The sequence below is a fragment of the Rattus norvegicus genome, chromosome 2 (assembly GCF_021556685.1).
Source record: "Rattus norvegicus strain SHRSP/BbbUtx chromosome 2, alternate assembly SHRSP_T2T, whole genome shotgun sequence".
Taxonomy (NCBI): domain Eukaryota; kingdom Metazoa; phylum Chordata; class Mammalia; order Rodentia; family Muridae; genus Rattus; species Rattus norvegicus.
In genome coordinates, this window is record NC_141535.1 from 144,246,833 (window position 1) to 144,263,585 (window position 16,753).

A 16,753-nucleotide genomic window follows, 5' to 3' on the forward strand; every position below is an offset into this window, starting at 1 on the left:
CAGGGGACCTACACCGACGCGCACAGGACTCCAGCCAGAAGGGCAACTGCTGGCCCGGCGTGGGCGTGGACGGCGCGCGAGTGCGCCAGGGGTGGGGCGGGGCAGGGGCGGGGCTCGGAATCCCCACGTTTCTTTTAGGGTTGAGTCATTGACGCGCCGGAGAAGCTTGCGATCTTGCTGCTCAGCCCGTAGCTTGACACGCGGGGGCGGGACCCGGAGTCGGGCGGGAGCCGCGCGAAGGCCTCGGGTGTGGCCGGGCAGTTAGGTATGAGGGTAGACTCTCCAGTGGTCCTGCCCTTAAGGCTAGGAGGTAAACCCGCGGTTTTCCTTCAAAAGCCCACTGGCGAAAGCTTCTTGGAATTATTTGGCCGCCTCCGGTCCAAGAGAACCCGGACCTCTTGGAGATCTCTGGCTCGGTGGAGAATTAAAATCTCCAAGGAATACCATACACGTGGGTTGGGTTTGTGAGGCCCAAAATGACAGGAGACCCTCTACTATCTGAGTCCTTAATATCTAGTCCTGGTCCAAGCCTTAGGCTTTGAAGCTTACCTGGGGCTTTAAGAGGAAGGTAAAGGATTGTGAGTTCAACGTACCTGTTACCAACCCTCCTCAGCTTGACAGGATTGGTGCTGGATTCCTCCTGAGTCTTCTTTATACACCCCGACATGTGGACTGTCTCAGAGGTGTAAAGTAAGATGTAGACTTAGAGGTGTAGAATAAAGGGCACCTACAGGGGCTGGAGAGATGCCTCAACGTACTATTCTTAGAGGACCAAACTTTGGTTTCCAGAACCTACAATCGCCCGTAACCTCAGCTCCAGGGGATCTGATGCCGTTTGGCACCAGTACACATCGTATACACACATGCCCATAAATAAAAATTAAACCTTAAGGGGGTGTTGGGGTGGGGCAAGGGGCATCTACACCCCACCTTCCGATCAAGCAACAAGAGAATTCTACAAGGGTTCCCCTAGTCTCCAGGCAGTCACCATTCAGAACCCATCGAGGTCAGAGAGGAGCCAGAGAGCTTGGAGCGAGCCGTATTTTGATATAATGGATATATCCTGCTTGGACAAAAGTTTTGTGCTTGAACTGATGACACTGAAATTGGTAAAGCTTTACTCTTTGTAGGTAAAACAGATTAGTCAGGACAGGGTGAAACAGTGCCCTGTGACTTTCAGCAAAATTCTTTTAATCTTCTGATTTAGTTTGTAGGACTGTCTGTTTACACAGGTGGAGGTCAGAGGACAGGTTTGTGGGAGTCTGCTTTCTCAAGTTGGCTGGCTTGATGGCAGGCACCCCTACCCTCTAAGCCATCTTCTTGGCTCCAATCTCCTATCCTGTAAAAGTGAATTTAAACAATTCCATCGGGTTTCCTATATGCTATTCTTGTAGAACATTATCCACCATAACCACCTTGTAAATGATAGCCGTAGATTAAAAAAATACAGTGAATATTCATTATTAGTGAGAGTCAGTGACTAGAATCTGTCCATGATACATGCCACTCAAAAGAAAAAGTTAAATTTTTATAAAGAATCTAGAAAGACTTCATGAGTGAATGGGTTATCTAAAGCTGCAGAGACCTTACCAGGTATAAGTGCTATTTAGTAGCCTGCAAAAATTCCCTAGCATTTGCATATGCCAGCCACTGCTCAAGCTCTGAGAATGATACTCGGTTTACATTTTAGGAAGGAAACAGAAGTGATAAACCATTTAGGGAAAAGGGCTTCAGAGGTTTGGGAAGTACCCAGGCTGCAGGACTATAAACCCAGCATCTTGGGGTTGGAAGAATGCCAAATTCAAGGGCTACCTGAGTTACCGAGTGGCTTCAAGGCCAGCATAAACGACTTAGCAATACTGTCCCCAGTTGAAAGGCTAGGAGTGTAGCTTAGTGGTATGGTGCCTGTCTGCCTTATGCAAGGTCTTAGGTTCAATTCCCAGGAATGCCAAAAGGAAAAGAAGACAGTGGGTTCGTGGGTGGAAAGATGATGTGAAAGGTGAGGGTATTACAGATGGACTGGGGCTGGGTGTGTGTAGCAGGAGTGTTACACTAGCTGTGTATGTAACTAGCAGATGAACAGCCACTAAATGAAGAGAATAAGGCATCTGCCTCCGGATTCAGGAGTCACTGAGGAATTGTTTTCAGCCCTGTGACATACTGAACTTGAACCCGTTAGATTGGTGCTAGGGAGACTAAATAATTACTGAGTGCCCACACAGTAAATGGGTTTTTAGACTTTCAGGCACCTCATAGGGTGGATAACTGAGGTTCTAGTCAAGGAAACATGGACGTAGGGAGTTTAGTTTGCTCAGAGTCGTAGAGCTGAGAAGGCTGGAACCTGCTCCAGAGCCCTTATCTGACTCCTACTTTGCTAAGATGAGGTGATCAACCCACTCACTAGAGTCCGAAAGCAGCTCCAGGGACCGTAATGAAGTGCTGGCAGTCATCGTTGATTCTTAGCTGGTCTGAAAAGGAAAGGTGGTATTCTGTTTATTTCATGGTCACCTCTGTTGGGCACAAGAAAATGGTAGGATATAAAAGCACCCACAGTCTCATCTTTATTGAAATATATATATATATATATATGTATATATATATATATATATATTCCAATCAAGTTACAACCCTAGCAGTTGGAATTTATGACAGACTGCATTCCCTTGAGTCTGACCTCTGACCTCTGTCAGAGACTCCCCATTTTCAGAATGTGATAATGTTTGCTCCAGAAGTGGGGTCTTTGCCTTGGCTCTATTAACAAGTTCTGTCAGGCCCTGTTATTTCAAAATGAAGTATGGCTTCAGAGGCTGTTGAAAAAAGAAAGCCTTAAAACCAAAACCAAAACAAACAAACAAACAAAAAAACCCAGGAAAAACAATTCTTCGATAAGAGAACTTGGTTACTAAAACTACAACTCTTACCCTGGTAGATGAATCACCTGGTATAGAGAATCGTTTTCTTCTAAAGCACTCACTCCTGATTAAATCGACCAGGGTAGTTAAAAACAAGAGCAGATGAGAAGTACCTGGGCAGTTGCTGACAGTAAAGAGGACAGGCCTGGTGGCATATCAGTAACCTCCCATGCTGCTAGACTGGGCTTTCCAGCCTCACGGCTCCTCCCTAAGGGGCTTGGACAAGAGAGGTGGCCTTTCCACTTTGTGAGCCTGAACTACTCTCTTACTCAGAGAACATTTAGCTCAAAGCCTCTACTTAGTGAGTGTTCAGATGTACACTGTGTGAAGAATTGACTTCTTTTGAGATTTATTCGCCCTGGGGAATGTTGGTGTTCCTGGGCTCAGGCTTAATGGGTGACTTTTGGGCTTCAGGGAGATGGGGTGAGCCCTTTTGTAATCTCTTGATTCATGACTCATTTTCCACATCTGGATGAGAGGTTAACCTCCTCCCGCCCACCTACTGAATTTTAGATGGCCCGTCAAGCAGATGGCTCTCTTTACACACCCCCTGCTCTGTGCTTTTATTTACGATTAAAAGGAAACACACTTTTTTTATTTGCGTAGGTGTTTTTTGCTTGTATATATGTCCGTGTGTAGCTGATACCAGAAGAGGAGAGTATAGATGGCCTGGAACTGGGGTTACCGAGGCTTGAGAGTAGCCACGTGGCTGCTGGAAGCAAAACCCAGGTCCCCTGGAAGAGCAGCCAGTGCTCTGGATCACTCAGCCAACTGTGCAGTCCTCACGACTCCCTTTTAAAGTTGGGGATGTACTGAATGATCCTTGCCTTGAATTCTCAGAGCAAGTCTGTAACTGGCCTGGTAGGAATAGGGGTATTTGAGTTTGTGTCTCTCCTGTTGGCTTTCAAGACCATAGCCTCCAAGAAGTTAGAATTTTCCTGCGACTCCCACACTGTATAAAGAGAGCTGGAGCCTGGTGCCAGCCAAAGAAACCGGAAACTTTCACACAATTGGGACACCTTGTCAGATCACCCTTCAGGAGAGGCTGAAGCTGAGACAGTCATGGGCCAGCGACAGGCAGAGTCACACCTGGACAGCAACTACTTAGTTAAGCATTCCTCTGATCCTTTACTTAAACCTAAACCTCCTGTCAGGACCCCAAGATGGGCTTGGAGGTGGTGGGGTTCCTGGATCTCTTTGATATTCTTCTGTAATGTGGAGACTAAGTAAAACTCTTCCCCCTACCCCGCTTGCTTCCCACTGTTTTATCTTTTTAATTGGCTTATTGAAGGTAAGTGATCACGTGTCTGGTTAGGAATGCTAGGCTTGGACACTAGTAACCCTAGCAACAAATCTTATTTGGAAATAGCAACAACAACAACAACAGAAACAAAAACAACTTTCCTGAGTGAGCTCCTCCCTAAGCTTCCTTACCTGTCTGCTGAGCACAGTGAGAAATGTCACAGCAGGCAGACAAATGGGCCCTTATTTCTGTGACTTAAAAAAACCACCAGGTGTGGGTTTTGCAAATTGGGGGCCTTCTTCAGGCACATAATTTGCATTTGCAGAACAGAACTTGGGAGGTCTTTCCTGCTCAGGTCTAGAAATGACTCTGGTTTGTTTTAGAGCTTGACATTTTCTGATGAGGGGAAAGTTTAAGGGAAATTTGATGGTGACTAGGAGGCCTCCTGGTCACAATGTTGGCTTCATAAAGTGTTTCTCTTTCTGTGGGTAATTTCTACATGCACAGAATACTTCCAACTTCTTCTGAATGACCAAGGGTCATCTGGAATGTATCGTGAACAATCCATGTGGACTTACTTGTTTGAACTGGACAGTAATTTTTTGGTCTGCTTGCTTGCTTAGTTTGCCTCGGCCTAGGTAGGTAGCTCTGGAATTGGCAGTCTTCCTCACTGAGCCTCAAGGATTGGGATTACAGGTGTGAGCACTGTACTCCGTCACAGCTCTGAGGGTAAGGTTTCCCCAAGGGAAGCATTGCAGCTCTGAGGTGAAGGGTATCCTGAAGTAAGGAGCACAAAGTCACACCACCCAACAAACCTCACACAGCTTTATTGGGAAAGACACAAGAGAGTGGTTACCTCTGAGTGAAAGGAGCAAAGAATCGAGCTGGAGGCAGGCTTGATTTAGGGTTTCTTGGTGGTGAAGTTTTCGAGATTTTAAGTTCTGAGCTTAGGGAGAGCCCAGGGATTATTGGGGTTTCAAGCCTGAAAGTGAGCCAGGACCATCGACTCTCCAGGCACAAGTCTGGCTCTATGTCCATTGTTCCACCCCAATACTTATCTTCTGTTTCTTTAGCGCCCTTCCAAGGACTGCATACTTTAATTCTGTGATTCCTCACGCCAGTCTTCTATGAATTAGACATTCATAATGAGGCACACAGTTTACTTACAGGGAGTAGCCTTGGAGATGATCCCCGTTGATTCCCAATAGCCACTCCTCCTGGGAAAGTCTCTGTGTAATATTTTCCCTTTAGTTAAGACCAGCTTTGCCATAATGACTAGAGCAGCAATAAAATGTCACTTCTGAGACGATGTCACAAAAATGACCCAGTCCCTCAAAGGCAGCTTCACTGCTGTATTTCAAAATACTATAAATGAGGTGACATAAAAGAAAAAGCATTGATTTCTCACAGTTGTGCAGGACTGGGAAGGCCAAGATCAAGGCCCGAAGGTTAGGGTTCCAATGAAGTCTGGCAGTTCTCTCTCCTGTGTTTATGCTGAAAGATAGGAAGCGTGTTCTCTTGGCATTTTTCATTCATTAATCTCTGCTATGACCTCATCTAATACTGACATGCCATCATTTAGTGGGTAAAGTTTCAGAATGCTTTGGGGAGTATGCAAAAATTAGGTCCCCTCTATCCTCTGAGCCTTCTTTGTAGGTGTAACCAGCTATAGCCATCTTGTACATAGACTACCCAAAGATCCTCAAGGCCAGGAGCCAATGTGTGTGATCACCAGCCATTGAGTATCCCAGTGAACAGTGAGGAGTTTGTAGTGGATTCACAAGCTGAGGCTTGTGGTTACTGTAACTCTGACAGTTGATTACGTGTTTGAGACCAGGAGCCAAGAGCACAGCTGAGCTGAACTTGAGAAACAGACGAAAAGCCTATTTACCATTTCCAACCACTGTTCTCAGATAAACCGTGACACAGAAGTGAGTAATACACCTGCTTAAATTCACAGAATGTGTATGTAAAAATAATGATTTTTATTAGGTATGTAATTATGTAAGGGTTAATCTTTGATTATAATTTGAGGAACATTGTAATACAGTTATAAACACAGAAACTGACTACCAACAACACTAGAATTCTTTAAAAAAAAAAGATTTATTTTACTTACATGAGTACACTGTCACTGTTTTCAGACACACCAGAAGAGGGCATCAGATCCCGTTACAGATGCTTGTGAGCCACCATGTGGTTGCTGGGATTTGAACTCAGGACCTCTGGAAGAGCAGTCAGTTCTTTTAACCTCTGAGCCATCTCTCCAGCCCTCACACTAGAATCCTTTTATAGGAATAATTTTTAGAGTTTTATTTTTCTTTTAGGTGTATGAATGATTTAAATTATGTGTGTTACTTGTGTGCCTTGAATAGGATATCAGATTTTTCTGGAACTGGAGTTAGGGTCTTGTTAGTCACCATACGGGTGCTAGGAACTGAACCCAGGTCCTCTGTAAGAGCAGCAAGTGTTCATAATCACTGAGCCATCTCTCTAGTAATTACGTGGTAATTAAATGTGCTAAAAGTTGTGAATCGTTTAGATTGGAGACAGTTTCTATGTCTATGAATAGAAAACTGAACTAAAGAAAGGAAGAGAAAGCCATCCTATAAAATCTTGTGCTGTTTGTGAAAGGTTTCTAAAACTAACGGTTACATGAAGATAAATCCCCAGATGTTCCCAATTACGAAAAAGGAACCACGCAAAGGAACCATGCAAAGTGAAACTGCTATCTCATCAGGAAAGCATGGAACAGTCTGGAAGACGGTGAAGGACGGCGCAGAGGGGTGAATGAACAGTGGGCTTTCTACTTTGTCTCTGTGCTTCTGGGTTTTCTTTTTGTGCAATATAAATTTATGCACTTGTGTTTTTTATGTTCCTACAAAAAGATGATCCTGCTTTTCTAGAATCATGTAGCATAGGATTTGTTTAGCTATGGTTTATATTTATTTAGTTTTTATGGATTTATTTACCTACCATTATGGGCACCAAAATAGCAACACAAATAAGGTCAGCCGGTGAGAAGAGGGAGAACTTGCACTGCCATAGTCTTTGGCTGTAGAGGGGACTTGCTGAAATCTCTTGATTTAGTGTGTGCTATTTGGAGTGTGTGTGTTGTGCACAGACACTCATAGAGGTCAGGAGAGAATATCAGATCCCCTAGAACTAGAGTTCCATTTGACTGTGTACTGTCTAATATAGGTGCTGGGAAGTGAATTAGGGTCCTCTGGAAGAGCAGCAAGTGTTTTTAAATGCTCAGCCATCTCTCTAGTAACTAAAATTGGTGTGTTAACAAGAGTAATTCAAATTCAGGACAGGCTCAGTAGGTAAAACAGTTGTTAAACAAGTGTGAAAACCAGGGCTCAGTACCTAGAACCCTCTTAAAGGTGGAAGGAGAGAAATCAACCCATTAAATTCTCTGATCCTGAAGTTAAAGTTGAAAGAGAATGACAGAAGAACCTGGGACATTACACACACACACACACACACACACACACACACACACACACAGAGAGAGAGAGAGAGAGAGAGAGAGAGAGAGAGAGAGAGAGAGAACAAATTCCCTAAGCTCTAAGATGGAGGGCTTGGGGTCCAAGAAAGGCTTCCTGGGTCAAGCAGAAATTCAGCCCCAGGCAGAGGTGAGAGCAGAGCTATGAGTCAATTTGTGGCCATTGGTCAGATGAAAACCTGCAAAGATTATTCAGTTCGTGTCAAAGCTTGAGTTCTTAGGGAGATAATTGCTTAGGGAGGCAATATTAAAGATGGCTAACTTACACAGTTCACTCACCAGTGCACATTTAACCCCACTGAGAATGGTGTGTGCTATCATTTCGTTTTATGGTTAAATGAAGCAAGGATTTATGTTTAGTACTTCATAGCAGGTTACATAGCTGGAAAAGGGCAGAGTCCTGATCTGGATGGGGACTGTTCTAGTGCCAGTCTATACTTTAAGTATCTAGCTCTCTTGCTAGGAATGCTTTGGAAAATCTGATACAGTCTAGCAAATGCTTTCGTGAGAGTTGGGGAAGAGAGGAGGCAGAAACAGCACTTCCTGGACAAGCATGAGGAATAGAGCAGGGTTAGGAATAGGATGAGCAAGGATGGAATTAGAGGTACAGTACCTGGAGCTTGGGGGACTGTGCTCCCCCAAGCCATCTTCTTTGTGTGTGCACTCCGTGGGAGCACATGCCATATGTGCACATGTATAGACCATAGGAGGACACATATCTTCTTCCATTGCTCTCGGCCTTTCTCCCTTGAGGCAATCTCCAACTGTTTTGGCTAGCTAAGTGGTCAGTGAGCTCCTGAGATCTGCCTGTCTTCACATCCACCACTGTGGTAGTTGGAAGAGGTATCCCCCCCGCCCCCAATAGACTCATGGTTTGAATGCTTGGCCCTTGAGGAGTGGCACTATTAGGAGGCGTGACCTTGGAGAAAATATGTTCCCAAGAGTGTGGGTTTTGAGGTCTCCTGTGGTCAAGTTCTGCCCAATCTCCTCCTGGCTGCCTGTGGAACATAGTCTCACCTTAGATGCTTTCGCATCAAGATCTAGAACTCTTGGCTGCCCCGCACCATGCCTGCCTGAACACTGCCATCCTTCCTGCCCTGATGATAATGGAACTGTAAGCTAGCCACATTTAAATGCTGTCCTTTATAAGAGTTGCCTTAGTCATGGAGTCTCTTTTCAGCAGTGGAAATCCTAAAACTCCCACCCAATGGTGGAGTTACACAGACTCAGCCATACCTGGCTTTTTACATAGGTGCTGGGGTTCAAACATTGGTCCTTGTCCCTGTGCAGCAAATGTTCTTTTCTACTAAGCCAACTGCCTCCAAACTCTTGGAAGTGAGTTGCATGTCAGGCTAGATCTCCATCCTTAGGTAGCTTTGAAAAGGAAAGGAAGGCAGAGAGAAAGAGTACTATGCTATGTTTGATGTACGGTTCCCCAGTGGGCCCATTCATGTTGATGTGACTCACCAAGAATCAGCGAAAGCTGACATGATCTTGAGTTCTCCAGTAATACATGTTTCCTTTGGTACCAGTTTAAACACCTTACAAACCCAATTACAGGCTGGCTTAGTTAGAGTTTTAGTGCTGTGAGCAGACACCATGACCAAGGCAACTCTTAAAAGGACACCATTTAATCGGGGCTGGCTTACAGGGTCAGAGGTTCAGTTCATTGTCCAAATAGTGACACTTCCTGGGCTAAACATATACAAACCACCACACAGGCTGTCACCGAGTCATAAGGAAAGATGGCACTAATGGCACTAAAAGGGAGCCTTTAACTCCATACCAGATAGAAGGTTACTTTTACAGGTGGCTCCTCTGGGTATCCTTATTGGAGAAATTCATGACAGGTAGAGAAACTTGTGCGTGTATTTTTCTTTCAGAGTTTCCAGGTCCCCACAAACATACTGTCTTCTCCATAGTCTCAGATTTAGTGGATGGCCCAGTTATTGCCTCTATATTCCCCTGGGATTCTGGAATTGTCCCTTCTCCCTCCAGCCCAGTCTAGCCCTGCCTCCGTATCATGCTGAACATGTGGCACTGCTCACCATCCCTCTTGACTGGGCCTGCCTTTACCAGGCCCTTCCCACACAAGTAACTTGGATCTGCTTCCCACCACCTTCACTAGCCCTTTGCTGATTCCAGAACATACACACACACACACACACACACACACACACACACACACACACACACACACACACAACATGTGCATGTGTGAGAGCTGGGATACAGTTTGTCCCATCTAACACTCTGGTTGAAGATTGATTGTCACTACAGCAGTGTTAGTGGGGGTGGGGCTTTGTGGGGTGGTTGAGTCATTAAAAGGGATTGATAGTTTTCTCAGAGGGCTAAAGGCAGTTTCTGTAAAGTCTGCCCCCTGTGTATTTCCTCTTCACCAGAGTCTGCTGCCTTTCTCCTTTTCTGTGCATGAAGTCTTCTGCTGACGCTGAACAAATTCTCATACCAGGCTCTTCGATCCCCCAGTTTCCATACCTGTGAACCAAAATAAACCCTCATTCTTTATAGCCCACCTAGTCTGGGGAGCAATCTTCCTTTGGCATCTCTAGAAAATCGGTTTCAGGATACCCTAACCCCCAACCCCATACACAAATCTATGCTCAAGTCTCACGTATACTTGAGCAGAGTTTTCATATCACCCACATACCTCCGTGATATCAAGTCTGCGAATTACTTAAAATGCCTAATAGAGTGCAAGTGCTATGGTGTTCTGACAGTGTGGCTGTTATACTGTATTGCACAGGGAATGATGGCTACCAGTGAAAAAGTCTATGAGTATTTAGTATACATGCCTTTCTGCTCACAGTTGAATCCACAGATCAAGAATCTGTGAGTGCAGAAGGATGACTGTATTCTGTGTTAGTAATGTGTAACGAACTCTGCAACACAGCAGTGAGGGAGACACAAACATTTGCCAGATTGGAGCATTCGCCATGTGTAAAAGTTTTCTTGGTGCTGCTCTCGGGTAAGGTCTGCTGTATCTTCTTTTGTTTGCTCAATGTGAAACTTGTATCAGACAGATTTGAGATGTCTTGCTTGGAACACCAGGGAAGGTTAGGTATCAGCAGGCCTGTGAACCTAGACGCAGGTGCACGGAAGCTTCAGTAAGCAGGCAGCTAATGCTTTCCAATTCTTTCTCATGAATAATTTACTGGATCCTTTCTCTTTCTGCAAACCAGTTCTTGCTGCTTCCCAGAACACAGGGTCAAAAGCCAGCAGCAGCTTACAGATTTCACCTTACAGCTTCCTACAGCTCTCGACGGACAAGGCATCTTAGATCTTAGATTCCAGTTCAAGTCTCAGGAGAGACCATTGTTTTGGCCAGTCCAGGCCAAATGACTATTCCCAGTACAGTCAGCCAAGGCTGGGCAGAGAGGCTCTCTGGGCAAATACAACTACTGGTTCCATGTTGGTTAAAAAAAAATTCTAGTGAATGTAAGTCAGGGCTGGTCTGATGCTCCAAAGGTTTTCCTAAGTATTTTAAGAAAAGACGTTTTAAGAAAAGTTCCTTGTTCCTGTGGAAATTAAGTGGTGAGTCATGCTCATCATAGATAAATATGAAATATTAGGGGTTTTTTTTGTGGAAGTAATTTTGTAATTTAACATGGAAATATTCACCCTGACTTTAAAGAAACATTCAGTTTTGAGTTTTTGTCTTATCAACAGAATGAACGAGAGCAACGGGAAGTCACATGTACTTCAAATGAGAATAGAGAGGTTTTTAAAAAGGAGTGAAGGCAGTCAGGACTACTTGGGGTGTACATATCATTCTGCACGATGGGAACTGAGATTAGGTAGTTATATTGGTTACTTGCCATGCTGCTGTGACAAATGTCTGTCAAAAGACACTGAAGGAAGAAGAGGCTTATTCTGGCTCAGGGTTCTAAGAGAGCCCATCGAGGTGGGGATAGTATGGCACCAGGAGCAGGGGATGGGCGGGCCACCTCGTATCCTCAGTCAGGAAGTACCCTGTAGCCAGTTAGTGAACTTGGCTCTTTTTTATTGTCCTGGACCCCATAAAAGACTACTGCTCACATTTAGAGTAGACCTTCTTACCTCATGGATCCAAATCTAGGTATTTCTTCACAGATTTTCCTGGAGAGTTATTTCCGAGGTGATTCAAAATCGAATCTAGTTGACAATCAAGAGTAACCATCATGCTATTAAGGACGGACTTTCAATGGAAGGAAAGTAAACACAAAAGTAAACAAGTTTAGATTTGATCCACTAAAGGCAGGAAATTAAAATAGAAACTGGATGTGTTCTAGGGTCATATAGCTTTGGATCTTGTGGCTTATGACTGTCATTTGGAAATTGACAGCAAAAGAACTGGACTGTTTGCGCGTGCATGCATGTATAGCATCCAAGACTGATAAATGCTCTCAGGTGTCACTTTAGGGAACCACTCTGACTTCAGTAAGACTGACTTCATAGCTGGAAATCAGACACATCACCCAAACCAGGACCTCCCACATAACACCTGCATAAAGACATTTCCATCTGTCGGACATTGTGGCAGTTCATATACATGTCTATGACACCTATGATGTGAATGGGAGCTTCTTTGCATGTGATGGCTTGTGTACCACCCAAACTGCCCAATCAGGTAGAGCAGTCTACCTGGCACATATCAGGAAAGTTCCCCTACCAGGTAAATGGGAGGTAATCACACACACCACACACACACACACACACTGAGTTGACACAAAGGGAAAAAGAGCTAAGTGGAGAGGACCAACCCATGAAATTTGTGGAACTCTTGATGCAGCCAGGCCTGAAGGTATAGACTTTCCTTGGGGTTGTTTTTATCAATCATGCTATCCAACATTGTTGAGGAAGATAGTTTTCCATGGCTTCCGGTTGCTTTGTTCATGCCATGGGTAAGACAAGAACACAGGACCTCATTACTCTTTACTTGGGCAAGCAATTGTAAGAAATAAGAGGACATCTTCCTCCAGAACAAAAAGCAAACTTACTTTTTTGTTATGAAACACACTGATTTGTATATTTATGTTTTTATTTTTAATTTTTTGTTGAAAATAAAGTTATTTTGATACAATATGTTCTGATCATGGTTTCACCTCCCTCACCAGACCCTCCCCACCTAAACAAACTTTCTTATTGCTTGCTATACATATGAAATGAGATGGATTTTGTAAGCTAAGTGTGCCGCCGCCACCATGAAGACCTACTGTGTGAAAATATCCATCTGGGCCGTGTTACTTCATCTTGCAGGACTCAAGATGGCCCAAAGTGAAAGCAAGCTGATGCCAGGTTGCTTGTACCATGGGTAGCAAGGTGATTGGCTATTGATGAGTGTCTTCTGCCAGTACTATTAACATAGTTACAGACTCCCCTGTTAGCTTGTAATTATGTTGTAGTTAAGTACCAGATCTGCGAGCCTTTACTCATTTCTTTTTAAAGATTTATTCTGTTCACATGAGTGTTTTGCCTACATATATGTGTACCGAGTGTATGCCTGCTGCCTTTGAAAATTAGAATTAGGTGTCAGATATCTGGAACTGGAGTTACAGATAGCATGAGACATTTGTGGGTGCTGGGAACAGAAGTGGGGTTCTCTGCAAGAGCAACATGTACTCTTAATTGCTGAGCCAACATTTTAGTACTTTTTTTTTCAGACAGTGAAGAATTGAGGCTCTTTTGCTTACAATGGAGACATTCTAACAAATATCTCCCTTATCTACTGAGATAGTGCGTGTGAAACCATTCATGTTAAATTCTCAGCTGCATTTGATCCCATAATGAATTTTTTTATTAAATAGCTACATTGAGGTTTAACTGACATATAATTCCCTAGTCATATCTAAAATGTACAATTTTGCCAGTTTGAAACCAGTGACACAATCAAGATGATAAAGTAATTTCATTTTAATCTCAGTTATTTTAACTTTTTTTTTTTTTGGGACAGAGTCTCATCAGATCAGGCTAACCTCAAACTGAAACACCTGCCTCTGGTTCCTGGGTGCTGGGATTAGAGGTGTGTACCAATGCACCTGACGGTTAATATTTTATAATGGGATTGTACAAGCCCACAGAGTAGCAGAGGAAACTTAAGCGCCCACCCACCCTCCACCACATCAACATTCAGTCATTTTTCTTTCATTTACCACTTTTCTACATTTTAATTAAATTAAATGTAAGTAAATTCTGTTTTACGTGTAAATATTTCAGCCTATATCTTTAATAGATAAGTTTATTTTTTACTTCAATGTAACCACAGTAGTATTGCCATCTTCAAAACAAAGACAAAAAATGACCCCCTCAAAAAACCCCACAATAATGATTTTAAAGTATCATCTTAAAAAAAAAAGCAGTCTCTAGTACTGGCTCCCAAAAATGCCTTCCGTTTGTTTTATCACATCAAAGTCTACGGATTGTATGTGATCGCTAAGTCCCCTAAGATTCCTTTAATCAACTGCTGGAGGGGCGGTCCATTGGTTAGAGTTTTTGCTGCTGTCGTGGCAGACTCAGGCTTGGTTCTCAGCATGGGGGCTCATATTCATTCATAACTCAGTTCCTGGAAATCTAGTACCCTCTTCTGTCTTCTGAGGGCAAATGAAGGAAACACCATGTACACACATCCACATATTCTCAGCAGATCTTTTTTTAAAAAAGAAAATTTATAACATTTCCCCCTTAACTCTCCCTTACCATTCCCCACCTGGCACTGGGAGTTGAACTTAGGATCTTGACATGCCAGGCTGCACTGTACCTGTGAGATATATCCCCACCCCTTTTAATTAACTATTATTTTAAATAAAATGTTGCTATGTAACCCAGAATGACTTCAAACTCGCAATCCTTTCACTTTAATCCCATATGTCTTGGGATTATAGATGAGTGTTACCATCCCCACCCTCTCACACCTGTGAAAGACACTGAATCCTTTCTGTAGAATTTCAAAAATTCTACATGATGGAGACAGGCAGTTCTTTGTTTCTAATATTTCCATTAAATCAGGGATCAAGTCATCAATGGTGCTATCTGCCTGGCAGCTGCTAGCCACGTGACCCCACCAGCGTTTTAAATATGGCTGGTCTGAACTGAAACATACTGAAGGTAAAAATATATGCTGGAGACTAAAGACATACTCTGAGAAGGAATGCAGACTACTTTGTTACTAATTTAAGTGTTGATTACACATGAAATGATATCTCAGATATACTAGCTAAGATATATCTTAACATTAAGTTTGCTTCTTCATTTTTGCTTTTACAAAGTGGTCACTGATAAATCCAGATGTGACTTGTATTATAGTCCCTTCCTCTGTCCACTGTGTTCACTGGGTTTCTTCTTGGCGTAATGTGGACTTCTTGCATCGTTTCTGGAGGTGGATAGTACCTTGTTGCCCTCTGATTATGATAAGAGTGCTCACTGGTGCAGATGAAAAAAGCAGGGCCTTCTGGGAACTGGTCTGGCACTCCAGACAAAATATTGATGTTTCTGTATCGGCCAGCATCCTCTTCGAAGCACACCCACCATCATGCAAGGTTACTTTGTGTGTTTGATGGAGCAAGACACAAAGTAACTCTGAGCGCACTTGGGAAAGGTTATTCCAACTCTAAATCCCTACTGTGGCTCCAGTGAGTGGCTGCTACTTCTGAATAGACTTACCTCCATTTCTTCCCTTTTCCTTTCAGATGAGAGGATTAAAAATCGCACTGAGGTGTACACATTTAATCCCAGCACTCAGGAGGCAGAGGCAGGCAGATCTCAATGAGTTCAAGGGCAGCATACTCTACATATAGCAAGTTCGAGGACAGACACAGCTACATAGAGAGGGGGAAAATAATAAACAACTGCTCCCAAAACCCAATAGAAACAATAACAATAAAAACAAACAAGCAGGGGTTGGGGATTTAGCTCAGTGGTAGAGCGCTTGCCTAGCAAGCGCAAGGCCCTGGGTTCGGTCCCCAGCTCCGGAAAAAAAAAGAAAAAAAAAAAAAGAAAAAAAAACAAGCAACACCCCCAAACCCTCACTAAACAAATATATAAAAGTTCTGATGACAGGACCCTTCATTTTCTGATGGTGTCCACTTAAACACAGCTCCCATTCTTTGAACTCCAGCTCAAGCCTTGAGTCCTTTCTAGTGCCCCCAGAGCTTCCAAAGCTCCCTTGTTGAATGTTGTCCGTTTCCCAGTGCAATGGTACACTGCTCTGATTACAGGTGTTTCTCTGGAGGAGCAGCAGTGGCTCTGATCCACTATGTCTCAGCTCCCATTATACTGCCTATTACATAGATTTTAATGTAGGGATACAACTGCGTGTGATTAGGTAGAGGGAGAATTGAATAGCTGGTAGCCATTTCTGACCCTTATAAAAGTGGACATATGGTCTAAACACTTACTGAAGCCTCTTTACAACAGACCTAAACCCATGAGTTGTATCAATTTTCTAAGTGTGTTCTGAAGAGAAAAATATGCTACAAAGTGGAAGGTTTAAGCGGTAGTCTCTTAGTGACCCATTAGTTCTAGTTGTTAGAAGCCCAAGTTAGAGGTCATGTGTCTTTCTCCAACACCATCTCCAACAGTTTCTGATAGCTTAAAGTCTGCCTCTTGGTTTGCAGTAATTACTCTAATCCTTTTTCCACCTTAAGTTCACATGGCGCTATCGTATCTGCTTTCTGTTTCCCCTCTTATAAGAACACCAGTCATACTGGATTGAAACCTTCCCTAATGGCCTCATCAGAACTAGATTCGCTCTACAAAGATCCTATATTCAAATCCTACATTCTGAAGTACTTGTCAGGACTTCAACAAATGCCTTTAATGGGGAACATAATTCAACCCCTGATTTATAACCATTAGAATCTTTGTAGTTGACATCAGTAGGCACCACTCTCAGAGAAAAGTGATATTTCCTCTCTGTGTATAGATATTATATCTTTAAAATGACTCTTCAGTCAAATTTCTACACACATATAGACACTTCTAGTGTGCGAACTTCTCCTAGGGAGATGTGAACAAGTGTTTTTTCCCGTTGTAGGATAGTAACGACAAAGTAGTTATTCTACTCAAGTATAGCTTTGTAAATCAATGGGCTTATTG